We start from the raw sequence: 20,541 nt of genomic DNA on the forward strand, positions 1-20,541 counted from the left end.
TGCAGGAAACCCATTCAGCCATTCAACCTCCTCTGCTTCACAAACAGAAAGTCTTATTTCTTTCTCCCTGACCAGATTGGTGACTTCTGCTCCTGAGAGGTCATTTATGGATGAAGTGAACCAGCATCAGCCTCTTAACTGAGTGTAGGGGTAGCTAGCTGACAAGGAGTCACAAGTACCCTTTTGTTTGTTAACTTATTCCAATGAAACATAACATGTAGCTATATTCAACATGCAACTGATTGTGGCCTCCTGGGTTTGGACACTAGTTTTCCCCTTAACTTTCTGTATCCACCACTTGGTGGAGTGTATTCTTTTTTCTACTGCTTTACACTAGGCAAAATGTGTACCAAAATGCATATATTGATCCAAACACATTATATTGGGGGGAAATTGCATGCAAAAAAATGGGTATATTAGGAGAGATTTGCACAAAAATGCTGGTGGATTCTCATAAGGACTTCTCTGAAAATGAAGACTAAATACAAAATGTGGTGAACTGAACTGAAGACTGGAAAAATGAGAAACTGAGAGAACCCTAAATTGATACCTTTGTGTTTCCCTACTCTTTATTTTCGCAATTTGGAATGCTAATCCCAAGTAAGACCTTCCTTATTCTTGCAGGATGTCATTGGGTCTGGCTGAATCCCCCCTGTTCCATTCCTTTGTTGTCCCAAAAGTTCTTTTTGTGTCATGTGACACTCCTCAATTCTCATTTGACAAGTACAGGGGTTCCCAAACCCAGTGGACCACCAATGGTCTGTGAGCTTCATTCAGGTGGCCCATGGTGTGATGATGGATTTGTGGTTGAAGATGGGAGGTGGCGCATCCATTGTTTTAAATATTCATATTGATTTTGAAGTGGGCTCAGTAGAGTGGGCTCAGTAGAATACAAGCAGTCCCTTCAGAACTGGTGTTATATGTTCAACACATGGCAACACTGGGGAGACTCACCTTATATTCATTCATTCATACAAATTATTTATAACCAGCTGTTCATCATGGTGCTTCAGCTCTGGAATGCCCGCCCCTCAGAGATATGGCTAGTGCTTACTCTTTGGATCAGGAGAACATAAGAGGAGCCTGCTGGATCAGGCCAATCACCCATCTAGCCCAGCATAGTGGCCTGCCAGATGCCAGTGGTGGAGCCTGCAAGCAGGATTTGAGCCCAAGATCACTCTCCCCTCCTGCGGTTCGCCAGGCAACTGGTATCCAGAGGCATTACTAAATCCTGACAAGATGGAAGCACGGATAGAGGGTGGTTCTTGGATCCAGGAATTGGGCAGGCAACCTGTACTGAATAGGAGAGCAGATTTGGTGTTTGGCAGTTCAGGGAGACTATTGTTACGCCCTCTGTGCGGGGCTGCACTTGAAGAAGACACTCTGGCAACTGCAGCTAGTGCAGAATGCAGCCACCAGAATGCAGCAGTGAAGCTACATCTAAATATGTAGCAAATAAACAAATAACATCTTTCAAGGCAATATCTGGTTTTGAGCAAAGTCTGCACTTTATTAAAATTACCCACCTACATACAACAGGCGAAATCTAGACCATTGTTTCATTCCTAGATCTGAAGGATCCCTTGGTGGATATGGATGTCTTTTCGTATCATTTAGTCACTAGCTTCCTGACTGGTGTGTCCTCTGAACCAAATATCAGTACCTGAGCCAAATTAGTACCGTGAGCTGATTGTTGCGCTAATTGTGATGCAATTTCTGTACAGTTATATTTGGCTAAGAAAGGGAGTTCTAATCAGATTTAATCAGAAGCATCCCACTATGAAAAGAAGTTCACTGCTGATGCCATTCTTACAAACAGTTTATGGTGCATTGCTTGTTTTAGGTAATATTCGTAAGATCCTTTGCCAAACGATAAATGATTGCTTTACAGAGCTTGGTATGTGTTCATAATAATGATAATAGGTTTATAGTACTATTTTTACCACTTGTAGCCTGGATTTAGAATGCCTCCCTACCCCGCCATGCACAAACCAAGCCTTCTTCCCTATCTAAGAGCTATACTAGAAAACTGTAGTTTCATTTACAGAGGTATGGTACAAATGCTGAATTTCAGTTAAATGCTACCCAATTTACATAACATTTAAACATTTAATAAACATATTGCATTGTATTTTCCCCTTTTGAGATTTCTGCATTGCAGGGGGTTGGATTCAATGATCCTAGTGGTCCCTTTCAACTCTACAATACTATGATTCTATGATTTGGATATTTCTTGTCCCCAACGTCCTCTTCCTTTCCCCTAAAAAATCTTTGCAATGGTCAGGGACATAACATTTCAGTGTAGTATTCCAATAATATTTCAACAATGCTGCATTGCAGGCAGAAAATCATCCATTTGTTTCTAATCATCACTCCCCTGTTAATACATCTGTGGGTCATATTACCCCTTTTTGCCAATGCACCGCAATGGGAGCTCATAACCTCTAATGTAAAAAGACCCCCTTGACCACATCTGGAATAACGGGTCAATTGCAGACCATGACACTGACTCGGAGGCATTGTATGACAAAGCAATCAGTTGTCTTCTTTTCAGATACCACGCAAATATACATGCTTTGTGCCAAATGCTGCAACTCACAAATTTCTTGGGCTGTGCTGAATATTCACATGTGTGAACATTCAGGGTGAAATCAGAGGAGGGGGAAACGCCCCCCCGAATCTTCTTATTCATATTTTTATGCCTTTTTATTGCCTTTCTTGAGAACTTTTTGACAACAGCCAGTGCCATTTTAAAAGCATATTTCTTGTGTCGATGATATGAACCTAGCCCGTTAGGTATCATGTGGTCATCATTAAGATGCTAAACCTCTGGATAATCAATCAATTCTGGCTACATAGCAAATGAAGCCAATCAGAATGAATGGGAACAGGAAGGAATGCATCCCCGTTGCTTGGGCAATTGAGAATACATGTTTTGTATTGATGTACTGCACTTTAGCAGTCTCATTGTAGCAAAACAAAACATTGATCTCTAAGTTAAACTCCTAAAGTTTGTTTGTATCAAATAATGAACAGTAGCAGAGAGGGGGCAAGGTGGTGGGGCTCACCTGACCTCTCAACAGCTGAATCACTGCTGCTTACCAGGAAGTAGAGGGACAAAGTGGCGGGGAAGTTGGCATAGAGGTTGGCATGGTGCAAATGCACTGGTAGGAGTGTCAGGTTGGCTCTAGCAGTGCATTTGTACTGCAAGAAATGGAGGCAGTGAGAAATTTTACTTTCTTGGGTTCCATGATCACTGCAGATGGTGACAGCAGTCACGAAATTAAAAGACGCCCGCTTCTTGGGAGAAAAGCAATGGCAAACCTAGACAGCATCTTAAAAAGCAGAGACATCACCTTGCCGACAAAGGTCGTATAGTTAAAGCTATGGTTTTCCCAGTAGTGATGTATGGAAGTGAGAGCTGGACCATAAAGAAGGCTGATCGCTGAAGAATTGATGCTTTTGAATTATGGTGCTGGAGGAGACTCTTGAGAGTCCCATGGACTGCAAGAAGATCAAACCTATCCATTCTGAAGGAAATCAGCCCTGAGTGCTCCCTGGAAGGACAGATCGTGAAGCTGAGGCTCCAATACTTTGGCCACCTCATGAGAAGAGAAAACTCCCTGGAGAAGACCCTGGTGTTGAGAAAGATGGAGGGCACTAGGAGAAGGGGACGACAGAGGACGAGATGGTTGGACAGTGTTCTCGAAGCTACGAACATGAGTTTGACCAAACTGCGGGAGGCAGTGGAAGACAGGAGTGCCTGGCGTGCTATGGTCCATGGGGTCACGAAGAGTGGGACACGACTAAACAGCTTGGCTGCAGGAGTTTCCAGAAGGAGGCATACAAAGTGCCATCCAGCTGCCTTAGGGACTCCACTCTGGATATGTTTAGGGTTTACTCCTTTACTTAGCCCTTTCTTCTCCCGAAGATGTGAACACAAGGTAGTCCTAAGCATCATAAATAAAATCCCACCACCTATATCTATCTATCATCTATCTATCTATCTATCTATCTATCTATCTATCTATCTATCTATCTATCCATCACAGAAATAAAACCACTGCAAATAGAACATACCGGTAAACATGGAGTTAGAGGCAAGGCTGATCTCAGCCAAGAGGAGCATCTCAGTTTAATGCATAATGGAAAGCTATGGAAATAAATCACTGCTATAGATATGGATAATGGACAGAAACCTTTCCTCCCTTGGACCCTGCAGCTTTGACCCAGCTGTTTTCAAAAGGTACCACCCACCAGTGAGCCAGCAAGCGGTGGTGGGGTTGATACTAAATTAGAAGTCATTTCCCTTCAAGCTCCCTAATTAACTGCATGATTGTCTTTTGGCAAATATCTCAGTATGTGTTGTTGGAACAAGCTAATCTTTATTTTCATGCATAAAAGAATAGAACATAAATTTGTGGCACGGGAGATTAAAGGAATCCCTTTGTTGACATCTGCCTTTTCTTTCTTGCCTTTTCTCTCTTTCTTTCTTCTTCGCCTGCTCTTTTATGAATTTGCTAATGACATTATTTTACTTGCATTTCCATCAACACCCCACCCATTTCATGGATACTACAGCCAATCTTTGCAATTGAAATAAACCAAGTAGATGACTATGCAAAGTAGTAAATGGTAGTCTGATACAATCAGGATTGAGCGGAGCAGGAGGTAGGATGAAAGGCTGTCAGAATACAGTCCTCTCTTGGGAGGGCTGTCCCGTCCCAGCTCAGTTTGAAGATAAAGAACCCCATGAAGAGAGAGCAGGGCCTTGAAGTTGCCCATTAACATTTAGCACCTGGGCAGCAGACTGAGGAAGCCCATAAGTCACCTGGCGACAGTCTTCCTCAGTATGGTTAGGTGTATTGCATTTGAATTCTGGCAGATCTTTCTACACATATGAATCAACCTATGCAGAGCTATTTTTGGTGGCTATTTACTTTTTTGTGATACATAAGTGTCTGCCATATTTTTAGAAGGGGGAGGAGAGTGTTGCTGTGAAGCAAGCAAGCAAGCAAACTTGTAACCTATTCCCAGGGCCCACCCAGAATGATTTTCAGATTATTCTGAAGGCTTAAAGAAGAAGAAAAGCTATTGTTCCCATTAATTGTTCCAAGCTGAGTGCATTGTGCAAAAAGAGCTGGGCAGCAGCATATGGAAAATGTCATTCTATATATTCCTAAGATGCAGAAGTCAAATGTCAGCTGCAAATTAACTGATCAGGAAGCAGGAATTCATGCAGCCCTGTGTCAGTGGCGAGTGTCAGCAAGATGATGAGTGGCATCCAACTGAGATGAGCTTAACACAGGCTTTTGCCAGGCGAGTGCAATGCAGGGATTTCTTCCCAGATCACCTGCTAAAACCATCTTTTATGAAACATGTGTCCTGCTTGGCCCCAGAAACTCTGCTGTGGAATCACAAAGGTAGTTCTAACACTGAAGGATTCTGCAGGTCTTCCTAGCGCTATAGGACAGCTGAAGTCAAAGTCTCTAGGCAGGGGTGGTTAACCTTCAGGGCCTAATGCCATATCACTACTTTCCAACCTCTCTGTGTTAAAGACCATTTCCTTCCCCACTAGAAGATGTTTGATCCAGATGTTCATCATGGTGCTGGGATGCCAATGATCAGGATAGAGGTAATTCCCTCACCCTGCCCACCGGATATTTGATCTTAATGATGACACTGCAGTGGGCAGAGAGGTCATTCCATGGCACCACATCAGACTTTCCTGCCACATTATCCTGGCAGAGATAATTGGCATGGGAATGTTGCTTGGTGGTGGAAGCTTGGTGGTAAAGAAGCATAGATGGAGTTTCTGGAGTCCTGTGGTGGAATCTAGGAATTCTTTCCAGGGGTCAGGGATTGTAAAATTTGATATGCCCTGTTGTAGGAAACTCCATCTATTCCCCGGTAGCACCCCTCCTTAGGATATTAGGTTTTCATTTAAAAAAACAAAAGACAGACAGTGCCACAGGACTCAAGGGATATTTGATACTGTAATCCACTAAATTTGCTAGTTTGTAACCAATGCCAGAGCATGGGCCAGCTGTCCATTAATAAATTCCAGCTCAAAAACAGAAGCCTTCTTAGAGGACTGGTCTTCTTGAAGAGATGGTCTAGAACAGCTATAGGAGGGAGGAGCCTCTTTGCTCTTACTACAGAATGGAAATGGAGGCTTGGGGTGGGTTTGAAGCAGTTGCTGTTTCCATTTCCACCCGATTTCAGAGATATTCTGGAAGGCAAACAGACAAAAACATTTGATTCAGCTAAAGCTCTGAGTGAACATTCCCTACTCTTGTTAAAAGAGGAGGGGTTAAACTACACACCAGGCCAGCTCCAGATTTGAGGGGGGCATCTGATGGGCCCCCTCCTCCACTGCTGGTCCTGGGGGCAGGGAAACAGTGCTGTGGGGAGCACAGAGCTTCTGGATCTAGTCAGCATTTTCAGTTCCTGATGCTGCTCAGTCTAGAGTACTGTGGGGAATTAAAATGGCCACAAGACCATGCTGACCAGAGTACCAGAACAAATATTAACCAGGGGCCCAGGATAGGTATTCATGATAGACCTTGAGTCCTGTCAGGAAAAAAGGTGGGGTATAAATATAGAAAACGATGAAGAAGAAATGGAAGCCCTGGCAGCTGTCCAATGATGGCAGGTGCTGATACTGCCCCTATCTATACACATATACCGGTATAGCTACTCTCTCTCTCTCTCTCTCTCTCTCTCTCTCTCTCTCTCTCTCTCTCTCTCTCTGTGTGTGTGTGTGTGTGTGTGTGTGTTTTCTCCTTCTTTTCTTTAAAAAAAATAGGATAGTCCTTTAGATTCCCCCCCCTTTATGACAGTTTTAATGCAGGCGTTTGTTTATATATTGTAAATCACTTTGAGCAATAAATTTCTGTGTGCATGCTCAAGATGACTTAGTACATATTAGAAACCCTTGACATTCTTGAACTGCCAACGTAGCATTCTCCTTGCACACTGTGGGGGTGGGGGTGAAGACTGCAATTCTAATTTTTGTGATTGTATTTTAATTAGAGTAGGAGGCTCTCACATTCTACCCTAGTTCCCCCAATATCTCTGGTGGTCTTCAGAACAGTTGATAGTATATCTGCACTAGGCCCTGCCCTGGATTTGTATGTTTGCTTTATTATTGGTGATGGGAATGGAGGCAGTTTTGATCCAGGCCAGATTATCAAACAGGCTAACAAGACCCTGGTCAAAGGCCCATTACTTTCAAAAACACCGTGATGGTGCTGGTGCTGTCTACTAATTTCCTCCTAAAGTGAAGCAGTTAAAGGGGCCCTTCTCAGCAGTCTAGCCTAGAGCCTGTGATTTTCCTAATACAGCACTGGTTTTGATGATGATGCCAGCCCAGAAGAAGGAAAATAGTGATTAAAGCAGGAGTTACACCTGTGCTTTGATTTTCAGAAACAAAAAAAACAAAAACAAAAAAAGTGTTTTAAGTGGTTTTCTGCTGAGCCCCCCAGCAATTTCCAGTGTCTCTAGAAGAAAAGTTAGAATCATAGAATCATAGAATCATAGAGTTGGAATAGACCACAAGGGCCATCCAGTTCAACCCCCTGCCAAGCAGGAAACACCATCAAAGCATTCTTGACATATGGCTGTCAAGCCTCTGCTTAAAGACCTCCAAAGAAGGAGACTCCACCACACTTCTTGGCAGCAAATTCCACTGTCGAACAGCTCTCACTGTCAGGAAGTTCTTCCTAATGTTTAGGTGGAATCTTCTTTCTTGTAGTTTGAATCCATTGCTCCGTGTCCGCTTCTCTGGAGCAGCAGAAAACAACCTTTCACCCTCCTCCATATGACATCCTTTTATATATTTGAACATGGCTATCATATCACCCCTTAACCTTCTCTTCTCCAGGCTAAACATACCCAGCTCCCTAAGACCTGCCAAACTAGGGGATTGCAATTACTCCATATTAATTAAAGGGCATTACGCTCCAAGTGTCTCTCTGTTTTTCTAGGGACAGTCCTGGAATTACAAAAGCCCTCCCAGCTTCTGATTTGATCCCGGAATGTCCCGATTTCCCTCACAAGCGCCACTGCTGCCAAGCTTGAGGAGGAGGGTGAGCTAGCGCTTGTTCTGAGCAGCAGCGGTGGCAGCAGTGGCAGATGCAAGGAAGCATCCTGTTGCGTCTCCATGGCCTCTCTATGGCTGCCACTGCCAGACACCTCCCTTGGGCGCAGCCCTGCATGATGCGCCAGCTCTGAGGGGCAGCCAGAGGGTAGAGCAGCCCGGGGTAGGAAGAAAGAAAGGGGGAGAGGACAGGAGTACAAGGAGTCTTGATATTATTATTATTATTATTATTATTATTATTATTATTATTAATGCTTTGTGCATCCGTCTCTAATCTTGCCCCCTTCTAAAATTGGTGTGTGTCTTTTTTTTTGTAAATCTACCAAATATCAAAATATAATGCAATTGGTATTAAGGGGTTTTCTCAGGACGGTGGAGGATGTGTGTGCTGTGTCCTGTACCGGTAGGTGTAATGTTGGTGGAAATGGTCTGTTGGGGGGGGGGAGGGAGCATAAAAAATAGGGGGTCAATGGGGTCAGCTGTGAGGGAGTGAGAAACGTTCCTACTTGTATCTGAGGAATGTTGGAGGGTATGAAAGAGGAGCAAACAGGTATGCCACATTGGGCCTGGAAACAGATCTCAGTGCCAGGAATACTGTATATGTAAAGTAGACTGAGAGGAGGAGGCTGCCTCAGAGCATGTGCAGAGTGAAGTGAGCAGCCACAACCAATTCTCAGACACACCTGAGATTAGGAACAAGGGCTTGCAGTTGTGGATATGAATGCCATAATAATAATAATAATAATAATAATAATAATAATAATAATAATATATTATTATTATTATTATTTATTCCCCAGCCACTCTGGGCGGCTTCCAACCAAATATTAAAAACAGTACAGCATCAAACATTAAAAACTTCCCTAAACAGGGCCGCCTTCAGTTGTCTTCTAAAAGTAAAATAGTTGCTTATTGCCTTGACATCTGCTGGGAGGGCGTTCCACAGGGCGGGTGCCACTACCGAGAAGGCCCTCTGTCTGGTTCCCTGTAACCTCACTTCTCGCAACGAGGGAACCGCCAGAAGGCCCTCGGTGCTGGATCTCAGTGTCCGGGCTGAATCTGTGTAGATAGATCCCCAGCTGCATTCTGCACCATAGAACACAGCAACCATGTAGATCAGTGGTCTACTTCCCAGGTTCATGTTAAACGCCTTAAGATAATGTGTGGAGAGAGAAAATTTGAGTAGTAATAATAATACCCCGTCCATCTGGCTGGGTTTCCCCAGCCACTCTGGGCACCTCCCAACAGAGGACTAAAAATAGAATAAAACTTCCCTAAAGAGGGCTGCCTTCAGATGTCTTCTAAAAGTCAGATAGTTGTTTATTTCCTTGACATCTGATGGGAGGGTGTTCCACAGGGCAGGCGCCACCACCGAGAAGGCCCTCTGCCTGGTTCCCTGTAACCTCACTTCTTGCAACGAGGGAACCGCCAGAAGGCCCTCGGTGCTGGATCTCAGTGTCCGGGCTGAATGATGGGGGTGGAGACGCTCCTTCAGGTATACAGGACCGAGGCCGTTTAGGGCTTTAAAGGTCAGTACCAACACTTTGAATTGTGCTCGGAAACGTACTGTGAGCCAGTGTAGATCTCTCGGGGCCGGTGTTATGGTCCTGTGCCAGACAAGCTTTGGTTCCAGCAGCTCTGGTTTTAGAAATTAAGTGCTGTCTGACCATGTCTTACTCCTGACCTCTGAATGAACTACAGCACCAAAAACTCAGACAAACCCCAGCAGCTGCACATTTTCTCTACTGACTCTTTCGTAGCCAATCATTTAATGATCTATCCATCCAATGCAAGTATCAGCCAGGAGTGTGCAAAATACTGTTTCTTTGTTCTGAGTTTAAGAGGATTTGGACATCATTATCATTGGACTTTATTGTTTTGGGGTTTTTTAAAAAATGAGGGGAGGGGCAGGAGGAGTGACCACAGAGTTGGAGACATTTTCTAGTGCAACAGAAAATATATTTGGTGCCCCGATCTTTCCCTTATTTGCAAGGAAGCAAGCCTCCATTCTTCTGGATCCCTTAAGTGTTTTGACTGTGAGATGGGAGGTGCCACAATTAAACTGTGATTAGGTGACTCACCATAATTATATCTTGCTCAAAGATAATTTATTGAAGCATGAATCATTCTGCCCCATGAAAAACCCACTTCTCAAGCGTCATCACCAGAAACACCAGCCCTAGTGGCTCTGTGGTGTTCCAGGAGAGGCAGTGCATGGAGCAAAGCACTTGATGTCCTTTTAAACAGTGGAGGAATTTGGCATTCTTCTCATAACTTTATAGAGAGGTGAGATTAAATAAAATGCCATTGCTGGAAAGTCCTTTCTGGTTCCTCAAGATATCTGCAGCTGACCCAACAGCAGTGACCAAACACTTGGCCTTTATACCCAGTATTTCCAGTGCTTTTTTCTGGAGGTACTCAAGGGTAGTATTGACAGTATTGACACAGTTTTGAGCACTGGTTAAAAGTGTGGCACTTGCTGTAACAAGTTCGTAGTGAGTATTGGCAGCTTTTTTTCTAGAAGAAAAGCATTGGGTATTTCAAATACTGTATTTATAAGCCACTTTTCAATCATAAATTGTCACAAAGCTGGTCAAAGAAGACTCAATAATACAATCCGCTCAACTGAAGTAATATATCATGTAAAACAAACAAAAGCCACAGGTAAAAAACTTCAGTTCCATAAATGTGTGGATTCCATGTTGGAGGGGAGTGGGAATAAGCCACACTGAACATAATGGGACTTCTGAGGAGAATGTGCAAGTGTGGTGGAGGAGGAGGGGGTGGCCACAGCAGTAGCTGGTTCTGCCATCCAAGGCAGCTGTCTCATTTCACCTCATGTGCCTCAAGAGCTTTGAAGGTGTTGTTGTTTAGTCGTTTAGTCGTGCCCGACTCTTCGTGACCCCATGGACCATAGCAGCCAGGCACTCCTGTCTTCCACTGCCTCCCGCAGTTTGGTCAGACTCATGTTGGTAGCTTCAAGAACACTGTCCAACCATCCCGTCCTCTGTCATCCCCTTCTCCTTGTGCCCTCCATCTTTCCCAACATCAGGGTCTTTCCCAGGGAGTCTTCTCTTCTCACGAGGTGGCCAAAGTATTGGAGCCTCAGCTTCAGGATCTGTCCTTCCAGTGCGCACTCAGGGCTGATTTCCTTCAGAATGGATAGGTTTGATCTTCTTGCAGTCCATAGGACTCTCAAGAGTCTCCTCCAGCACCATAATTCAAAAGCATCAATTCTTCGGCGATCAGCCTTCTTCATGGTCCAGCTCCCACTTCCATACATCACTACTGGTAACACCTAAAAATGCATGGTTTAGGCCTGGCTATTGAGACCTCCGCCATTTGTTCCTCCTCCTGTTGCAACAGAGTTTAAGCTACCACCCTGTATACTGTGGGCAGCAATTCATCAGGTTTGCATTTCTTTGCTTCATTGGCATTTTTGTTGTCTCACTCACTAATGTACGGTTTATTCTCTTCAAACAAATCTGGGCAAATTGCAAAAGACAGTTGTGCTTTTTTAAAAAGAAACACTTGAGTTTCATCACTCTTGGAACACATACAGAATCTGACGCTTTGGGCACTTAACACCCCCTTCAAAGGCTGCGTCCATCTGGGAAAGCTGATTTAAATTGCACCATGCAAAGTTTCTTTACATGCAATGTGCACCTAAGTCTCTCCTAGGCCACTGCAAACCACAAAGGAGGAGAGAAAGCACTTTGAGGAAATGTTTCAGTGGAAGGTGAAGAGTGGAGACAAGAAACTCATATCAGTTCTAAAGGAGAACCTTCTCTAACAAATCCATGCCAGGATTTCCACCATGCTGGCAAGACAGAGGTGCAACAATAAGAATTCTGATCAGCTAGAGGCAGCCAATAAACTTGTTCCCTATCCCCCCACATGGCATTGGAGCTTACTACATTAATTGTAAGCTCTCCGCTGCCTGCGGGGACATCACATTCTCTGGTCTGTTTTATGGCTAGATTGACACTTGGCAGGTCACATGAGTTGGCAAAGTCACATGACTATTATGAGCTCATAAATAATATTCAGCAAGCTGCAGCAACATACAGCGAATTAAGTTTTCGCAGACAGGAGAGGCAGGTTGTAAATTTCAGGCAGAGGCTAAGAAATATCATCTCTTTGTTCCTTTCTTTTTGCCTAGGCTGGATCTAGCAGAACCAGGTAACTCCCTCAATGGGGAAGAAAATTAAGAAACCACACACAGGCTATTTCTACAACACACATATGCCACTTGTCCACTGTAGCTGATGCGCTGTTTCAGATATTTTCAGTATTCATGCATGTAGACAAATAAGCTGCCCCTCAAATAAAATTGCTTATTTATATCATGCTGCAACAGACACAAACAAGTGATAAAAATCTGTGTTAGAATGAGCAGTAGAATACTAGTCTCTACAGCAGGTGTGGGGAATCTTTGATGAAGGGCACTATAAAATGAATGAATGAATGAATGTCATTCTTTATGTGTAGCCTTTTCAACTTACATGGGGAAAAGCAAGTATTTTCAGAAACTGGGGGGGGGGGGGAAACCACCACAATCCCTCCTCCGAAGCATTCCATATATATACAATGTCAATGATAGTCAAATATTAAGCAAGTTTGTGTAGTAGTTTTGAGCTGATTATCCCAGTTAACTGTCTTGTACTCTGCATCTCAACAAGCTGTCCCAGAATGAGCTATGGGTAGCTGTGTTAACTAGCTGCAGTCATTAAAAAAAAAATGTAGATCTTTGTGGTCATCTATAAACAGATGCCTTCTAGTATGTGTTGAGGCCAATATTGGTACTTATAGAGCTAATGCTACCTGTAGTAGTATTAGGGTTGAAGTAGCAGCCACTCTCCTGCTTTCTAGGGGCTTCTTGGAAATTTGTTTGCTTGGGGGGAAGACAGAAGAGGAGAAGACCAGGTGAACGAGTAACAATTAGATTCTGAAAAGGTTGCCAGTGGCTTCAGGCAACTCAGTTGTTTTACTATTTTGTCTTTAATGTAACCATTAAGGTGTGTTAGCGTTTGAAACCGTAAGCTTTGTTAAATGCTAGAAACGCAGGAAGGATTTGCAGTAAGTATGGATAAAATAAGATAATGTAAACACTAAATAGTAGTAGCGATGGATGCCAATGGAAAATTCAGGGGCCCAAGCGATGATTGTGAGATTAGGAGGCATAAGTGCTACATGTACTCATGTTCCACTGATAAGGTGAGAGGGCATTTGCGGGAAGGAGGGGAGGCAGCAGGGGGCAGGGAGGGCTGAGGGCTCCTTCATGGAAGACTCCTTGATTAATGCAGGAGCCATCTTTGAACTGCTGCCTTTACAACATTACTAGGACGCTTTGGCCAAAGCCCCTGAAAAGTGAGAACCATTCCATTGCAGACACTGTATCCAACCCCCCCCCCACCTTCTTTCAGGCAAAGCTTGGGTTGCTCTGTAGATAAACCTTTCCTCAAATGCACAGGTCCTGCCAGTCATAACTCACCAGTTGTTAATCATCTTTAACATCCTCGGCTATAATTCCGACACCTCCTGCTTGGGTTACTTCAGCTTGATTCATGCTCAGAGGAGCTGTCACTTTCAGACGAGCCATGGATTCCTCTCTTTCAGCTTCATATAACTCTTCCAAACAAGGAGCTTGAGCTGTGAGTGGCCAGCTAGACTCAGGCCTGCAAGCCTGAAGGTATCAAGAGAGACAGGTCCCAAAATGAATCATTTAATAATGGTTAAGAAGTACAGTGGTACCTCAGGTTAAGAATTCAATTCGTTCTGGAGGTCTTTTCTTAACCTGAAACTGTTCTTAACCTGAGGTACCACTTTAGCTAATGGGGCCTCCTGCCACCGCCGCCACACGATTTCTGTTGTCATCCTGAAGCAAAGTTCTTAACCCGAGGTACTACTTCTGGGTTAGCGGAGTCTGTAACCTGAAGCGTCTGTAACCTGAGGTACCATTGTATAAACATGGGGGCGGGGGGAGGTTGGCCTTCAGAAAGAGAGCAAGAGTAAAGGCTGTTTACTTTCTGCCAATCTGAATGCAAAGAAATTGACTCCTCAGAAAGAAGAAAGGGTTTTTTATGCCATATGTTGCTACACCACTTGTATTTGGCATTCCCAGTTATGAACTTCTGCCTACACAGCTTTTTATTCCTCCTCGCTTTTTCTTGCCAGATGGTGCTAAATTCCGCAAGCAGCAGCACCCAGGGTGGTGAGGTGGTGCTATGGCACAGTGTCTCCTTGTCTCCTTCTTCTTACCAGGACAGTGCAGGTGTGGAGCAGGGTAGAGACAACATTAGGGCTGTGTGGGTGCACTGAGCACCAGACTGCCTTTGCCAGTGCCGATGCAACCGCCTACATTAACTGTAAACTCTCAGCTGCCTGCAGGGACATCACTGTCTCTGGTTTGTTTTATGGTTAGAATGACATTTGGCAATTCACATGAGTTGGCAAAGTCACATGACTGTTTACAAATTTTGTTTTGCTCTTTGGTTATAACATTTGGTTATAATATTTCAGATTTTTTGATTTTTTCCTGAATTTTTTTTGAGGAATTTCCCTCAATTTTTGAAAATGTTTAGGGGAAGATTAAGAGAGGAAGGAGGCCTTAAGCCACCAAAATTAACTCTAGCTAATTACATGCAGAGGAGCAGAAGATGGAGGGCAAAGTTTGATAAACTTGGAATTATGGACTGCATTAAGAAAGATAACCCCAGTGAAGGTGAAGCTGCACAGTTGTGGGTAGAACAAACCAAGGAAGCCGTATCTAATATTGGGAATAATCTGACAGGTGTCCAGATGATTCACACCAAGGAAGGGCAAACGACTACTCAAATGCTCCAAAGTTTGTAAAAGACAGTTACAAGAGTAAACATTCACATCTCACCATCATAAGAGATTAATTTTATTTGAAATTGAATCTAATAAAGATTGCAATGATCATGTGTCAGAATTTCTAACTATTATAGAAAAGTTAGAAGTGTCAGAGTACACAATGAATTAGGATCAGAAAGTCCTGGGGTCCCTATGATGTAAGTTTGAACTGTTTATTACATGCATGGATGACCTTACCAACATACTACTTGATTATGTCATTGGACATTTAAGACTGGAATGTGTAGAGAGACAAGAGCAATCTACAGTCAAGAGTTCAAGACATAATGAGTCAAGCTATGTGTCCCAGTCAAAAGGGGGAGCCAAGGCTCAACATAGAAAGTTATTTGCTTTAATTGCAACAAGGAGGAACATGTGGCAAAGTTTCGTAGAGCCCCCAAAACAGAGACATCTTTTGAGAACAAACAACCAAACTAGAAAAAAAAAAACCAGCAAAGAGAGCAATCTTTTTTTCTTCAACAGATGAATCTTACTGCAGCCATAGTGCTGAGAAATCAAACATATATGGTTGGTTGATTCAGATTGTTTGTCTCACATGAGTTTTGATAAGGATTTCTTTGGTGGTGTTAGTAATATTGAGCCCTCTGTAAATGGCAACATTCAAATTGCATATGGCAAAACCATGAAAAATATGTGGTGAAGATTCAGGAACCTTAAAGGGCAAAGTAAGCAATGAACTGAGAGAGAACCCTGTGAAGCAGGCATAGGCAACCTTGGCTCTCCAGATGTTTTGGAACTACAACTCCCATGATCCCTGACCACTGGCCCTGTTAGCTAGGGATCATGGGAGTTGTAGTTCCAAAACATCTGGAGAGCCAAGGTTGCCTATGCCTGCTGTAAAGGATGCTTTGTATGTTCCACAACTAATCTACAATATGCTTAGCATGTCCATTTGGGACAGAAGAAGTTTAGACATAGTTTCAGGAATGGAAAGAGGGGGAAATGAATGTAGAAGGACATCTAACAAATGGTGTATATGAGACTAATCTTTTAGAACCCCCGAGTGCATGTGTGGCCCAGTTCTGCCAGAAGAATGACACAGACACAGAAGGCTTGGCCATGAAGACCTCAAAGCCATTATGGATCTACAACCCAAGGAACTTGCAAGAGGAGTAAATGTAACTCAAGAAGCATCAATCACAGAAATGTGTGTGAACTGAAATACCAAGAAAAGTGTTAAACTTTTCCCCTGCATAGAGCAGGGAAGCATCAGAGTACTTGATGTTGTTCACACTGATATACAGTCCACTGAATGTTCCCTCACTAGGGAAAAATGTTGTTGTTGTTGTTTAGTTGTTTAGTCGTGTCCGACTCTTCGTGACCCCATGGACCAGAGCACACCTGGCACTCCTGTCTTGCACTGCCTCCCGCAGTTTGATCAGACTCATGTTGGTAGCTTCGAGAACACTGTCCAGCCATCTCATCCTCTGTAGCCCCCTTCTCCTAGTGCCCCCAATCTTTCCCACTCCATTATCCCTGCCAAGAAAACTCAGTGGACAAAGACAACAGGGAAAAATAAATACATTCTATTTTTTAAAAATATGATTTCTCAAGCTATCTTCTGTTAGAGAGAAGTGAAATCTTGCCATTGTGAGTAGTACCGTAAGTTCCAGAGGAAACCCAAAATTCTCATGAGTGGCAATGATGGTGTACCCAATGGTAAGAACCCTTACACCCCACAACAGAACTCAGTTGCAGAAATGATGTTTAGGTCTCTAATGCAAATGACAAGATGCATGCTAAGTGATGCAAATCTTCCCAAAAACATGTAGGGAGACACAGTGTACATTGCACTGTACCTCCAAAACAGACTGCCCCCACACACACCTTTTGAACTTTGGCATGGGAGAACACCAAACTTGTCTCACATACGAGTATTTGGCAGCATTGCCTATGCTTATGTGCCCAAAGAGAAGAGGCACAAACTGGATTCCAGAATAGAACCAGGAGTTACGGTAGGATATGCTCTTGGAGGCAAAGGATACAGAATTTTAGAGCCAAAGATGGGACAGGTCAGACCAAGACAGGCAGTTCATTTTTATGAACAATGGAAAGCTGGTAAGAGAGGAACTGCAATAGACAGAGGAGACGGAGGAAAAATCACTCGGGCTCTTCCCAGAACAGATATATGTCAATCCAGATCTGTTTCCTACTATCACAGCATGATAGTATCCAGACCTATCTTCGGTGAATATGTCCTTCCATGGTTTTTGGAGAGGAGGTGGGGTTGCATCCTGCGCTCCTTATCCATCTTCTAGCATTTTACTCTTCTGGTGCAAAGTTCATGGAAACTTGGTCTCTCTGGATAATGCTGGCTGATGGCTCCCAAATGACAGCTTGAAACAATGATAGCCAATGCAATATAAGACACATTTTTATCCATTTAGCTACAATAGCCACTGAAGTAAAAGTCCATGGGCATGATGGGAGAGTTCAACAGAAATAACTCCATTCAGCAGTGGAAAACAAACCTTTGGAAATTTGAATGCCTTGGCATTGGAACTCTGCGGAGAGAGCTGTATCATGTATCGTTCCAAGCTCCACTGTGACATCCTTTCTCTCTCAACACCTGGGGCCTGGTGACCCACTTACAAAGTTCATGCTACCTGCTGGTGGGTCATGACCTACCACTTGGGAATTCCCTGCATGACTGCCTTATAACAATGAAACAGTCTTCGTCCCCTGTTGGCCTGTCACTTCTAATAGCTCCCAGGTGCACCGGCCAGCACTCTTCCAAAGCAGATGGGCCGTGCATTTAAAAGCCAATTTTTGCAAGGTACCTAGCGCCATTGAGGGTAGGGTTTTAACGGAATCCAGCTGTAACCCTCCAGGGTGAAGCACACCTGCACAGTGTATCATTACACAGGGCCACATGGTACATTTGCAATGGCCGTCACCATGAGAAAACTAACTTGGCCCCCAGTTCATATGGTTATTGTTGTTTGCGTGCAGAAGGACGGGAACCTGGCTCAAGAGATGCAGGGAGAAATCCAGAAGCAAGGTGCATTTAATTCAGCAGTATAGATGCAAAACTTGGAGGTGGGAAGCGTGTTTGGGTTTATTACGTTGCAGCATTCATTTCCTGTGAGAAATAATTAGATTTGCACTTTGCTGGCCTCTCCGATGAACTGTGAAGGGTCCTGAGTCTCTTTATTTGCCATGGGCTAATTGGGGATTTTGCAGCTTTTAAGGCTGTCACCCAGTGAAATAAATCTTAGCCCATTAATCACATTGGTTATGACTGATTCATTGGTTCATCAGATCTGTATAAATTAGCATCTATCTTCTAAAGCAATTGTTTTGAAGGGGGAGTATGTTCTCTTTATTTTTTCCACTGGTGCATGCATATGTTGCAAGTTTGGAAAGTGCCCTCTGTTTGAAAGGTTGTCTGGTCCAAATCTAGTTTATAGAAACCTGAGAAGCAGGGGGCGTGGGGGGGGGGCTGCTGAACCTGCCTATCAACTCTTAGCTCCTGGCCAGCAGACTGAGCAGGCAGGCACTTGCTCACAATCTTTCCCTGACTCTGGTGAATTTCTATTCCAATTATAGTAATTATTTCTGAATTTGCATTTATGCATGCAGATTAGCACGTGCAATTTTTATGCAAATGTCCATCACCTTTTGCCACCCCTCTAGTTAAATGAACAGGGTTTCAATCCGGTAATTTGATCTGCTGATCAAAGTGATTCAGCTAGGTAGATTTCCGACCTGGACTTAATTGTCTTGTAAGGAACCGTGAATGTTGTGAAGCATGCAATTAACATTTCTCTTCTCTCTCACTCCCCTGCCGTTCCTTCTACATTCCTGCTACATTCTTGATAAGTTACAGCAGAAAAGCAAACAAAACAGTTTGCCAAATACTCTGAGCACGTGCAATTTCATATTTTAAACTCACTTAGATCACAGTGCATCAGGAATGAAATTTGCTTCTGTTTCCCTGATGAACATTTACCGAGGGAAAGGCATCATTTTGTTGTAGAAAAGTGTGATATATTTTAAAAGTAAAACTAAAATAAAATGACCATCAATAACCATATACATGCTCAGCTAGTTTCCTGACTATCTATTTATCTACCCCACCCCACCCCACCCCACCCCAAAGAAAGGATTTTGCGGTGATCAGTTTAATCTCTGGTGGGCCTAGATGTGCTCATGCTTGCTCAGGTTTTGATGTGAGGCCTGATTGCTGTTGCACCTCTTGCCTGCCACTCTCTTTGGGGGTGGGGTGGGGGTGGGGCAGGCTGTGGGACTCTGGACTTTGGCCCTAAGTGCCATTCTGGTTGATCCACCAGACTCTCTCTTCTCCCCAAGCATGTGCTTGAAGCTTTAAGTAACCAGAAGAAACTTCACAGCACAGTTGCAGCTGTTTCCACTCTATGCCCAGAAAGTACATGTTCTGCCCTTGTTATAAATTATGCAGCCAAGAGCATCAGAATTCTGTTAGTAGATGAGAGCAAAGCTTCATCTTGGCTCATGTTCTCTCTCCATTGGTAGACGTTGCCCCTGCTAGATAATGGACTTAATCATCTTGTGGGAAGGCGTGCTCCCAGTCTCTTTCCTCCTTCCTGGGAACTGGTTAACAGTTTCCAAACAAGCCAGGATAAGGTTCATAAAACAACTTTGAACCTAGACTTTATTCTCTGGATTATTTTGGAAGTCATTAACCATAGCTTCATTCCTGCTTCATTTGTAATGGAACAATGAAAAGGTAAACCACCGTGAGGTGCAAATATCTTAAAGTCTATGAACGAGGAATTTCAAGGATATGGTGGGGAACGTTTTTTATCCTATTCGTGAGATTATTAACAGTTATATATCTTTAAGAGTTGCTGGTGTTGTACTTCTTGTAAGGATTTGGCAATTTGAAATGATTTACTGATTGAACCTTGTATTTAACCTTGTAACCAACTGTTGCATTTTACCAATCTTTGAGAATTGTGAGCTTTGGCAGTCTTGTTAAGCCTTCACACATGAACCTTTGGTGAGTAATTTTAAACATTTCTGTATGATATTTTAAAGAAATGTATAAGCATTTATGGTGCATCATATGAACTTCTTATTATTTAAGAAAGAGTCCGCCCCCTGAGGAAACCATTCCTGTGAAACGGGCAAGAAGCTGGCCACCCGTCGGATGAGATAAGAACATATGGGAAGAGATAAGAACGCATGATACATCATTGCACTTTATTGTCGGACTTGAATATTGCACGTTATACTGGACTTTTATGACTTTGAGCATGAGATTTTGCACACATATTTGAATCTCCTTGTATATGTGAAAGTTGTATATACATATATTTGCCCCTCATGGTGGTTTACCTTTTCATTGTTTCGCCAACATCACCGTGTTGTCTGTTGTTGCTGCTACTCATATGTAATGGAAGCTGCTTGGGTTTCCTCCCCTCGTTCACATGAAGGAAGGAAAGTGGCTGTGTGCAGCTGTGCAGAGCTAGTGCCTATCTTGACTCATGAAAGCACCTTTTGATAATCTGAACATAGCTAATCAGCCCCACATTCCCCCTCTACTATAGATCATTTGCATG

The 20,541-nt window shown here is 43.4% G+C and overlaps 1 pseudogene; it reads left to right on the forward strand.

The window, feature by feature from the left end:
* The first annotated feature begins 14,791 nt into the window (after positions 1-14,791).
* LOC148687547 (uncharacterized) lies at positions 14,792-15,415 on the forward strand (annotated as a pseudogene).
* The last annotated feature ends 5,126 nt before the right edge of the window (positions 15,416-20,541 follow it).

Source organism: Zootoca vivipara, chromosome 1, assembly GCF_965207765.1.
Source record: "Zootoca vivipara chromosome 1, rZooViv2.hap1.1, whole genome shotgun sequence".
Taxonomy (NCBI): domain Eukaryota; kingdom Metazoa; phylum Chordata; class Lepidosauria; order Squamata; family Lacertidae; genus Zootoca; species Zootoca vivipara.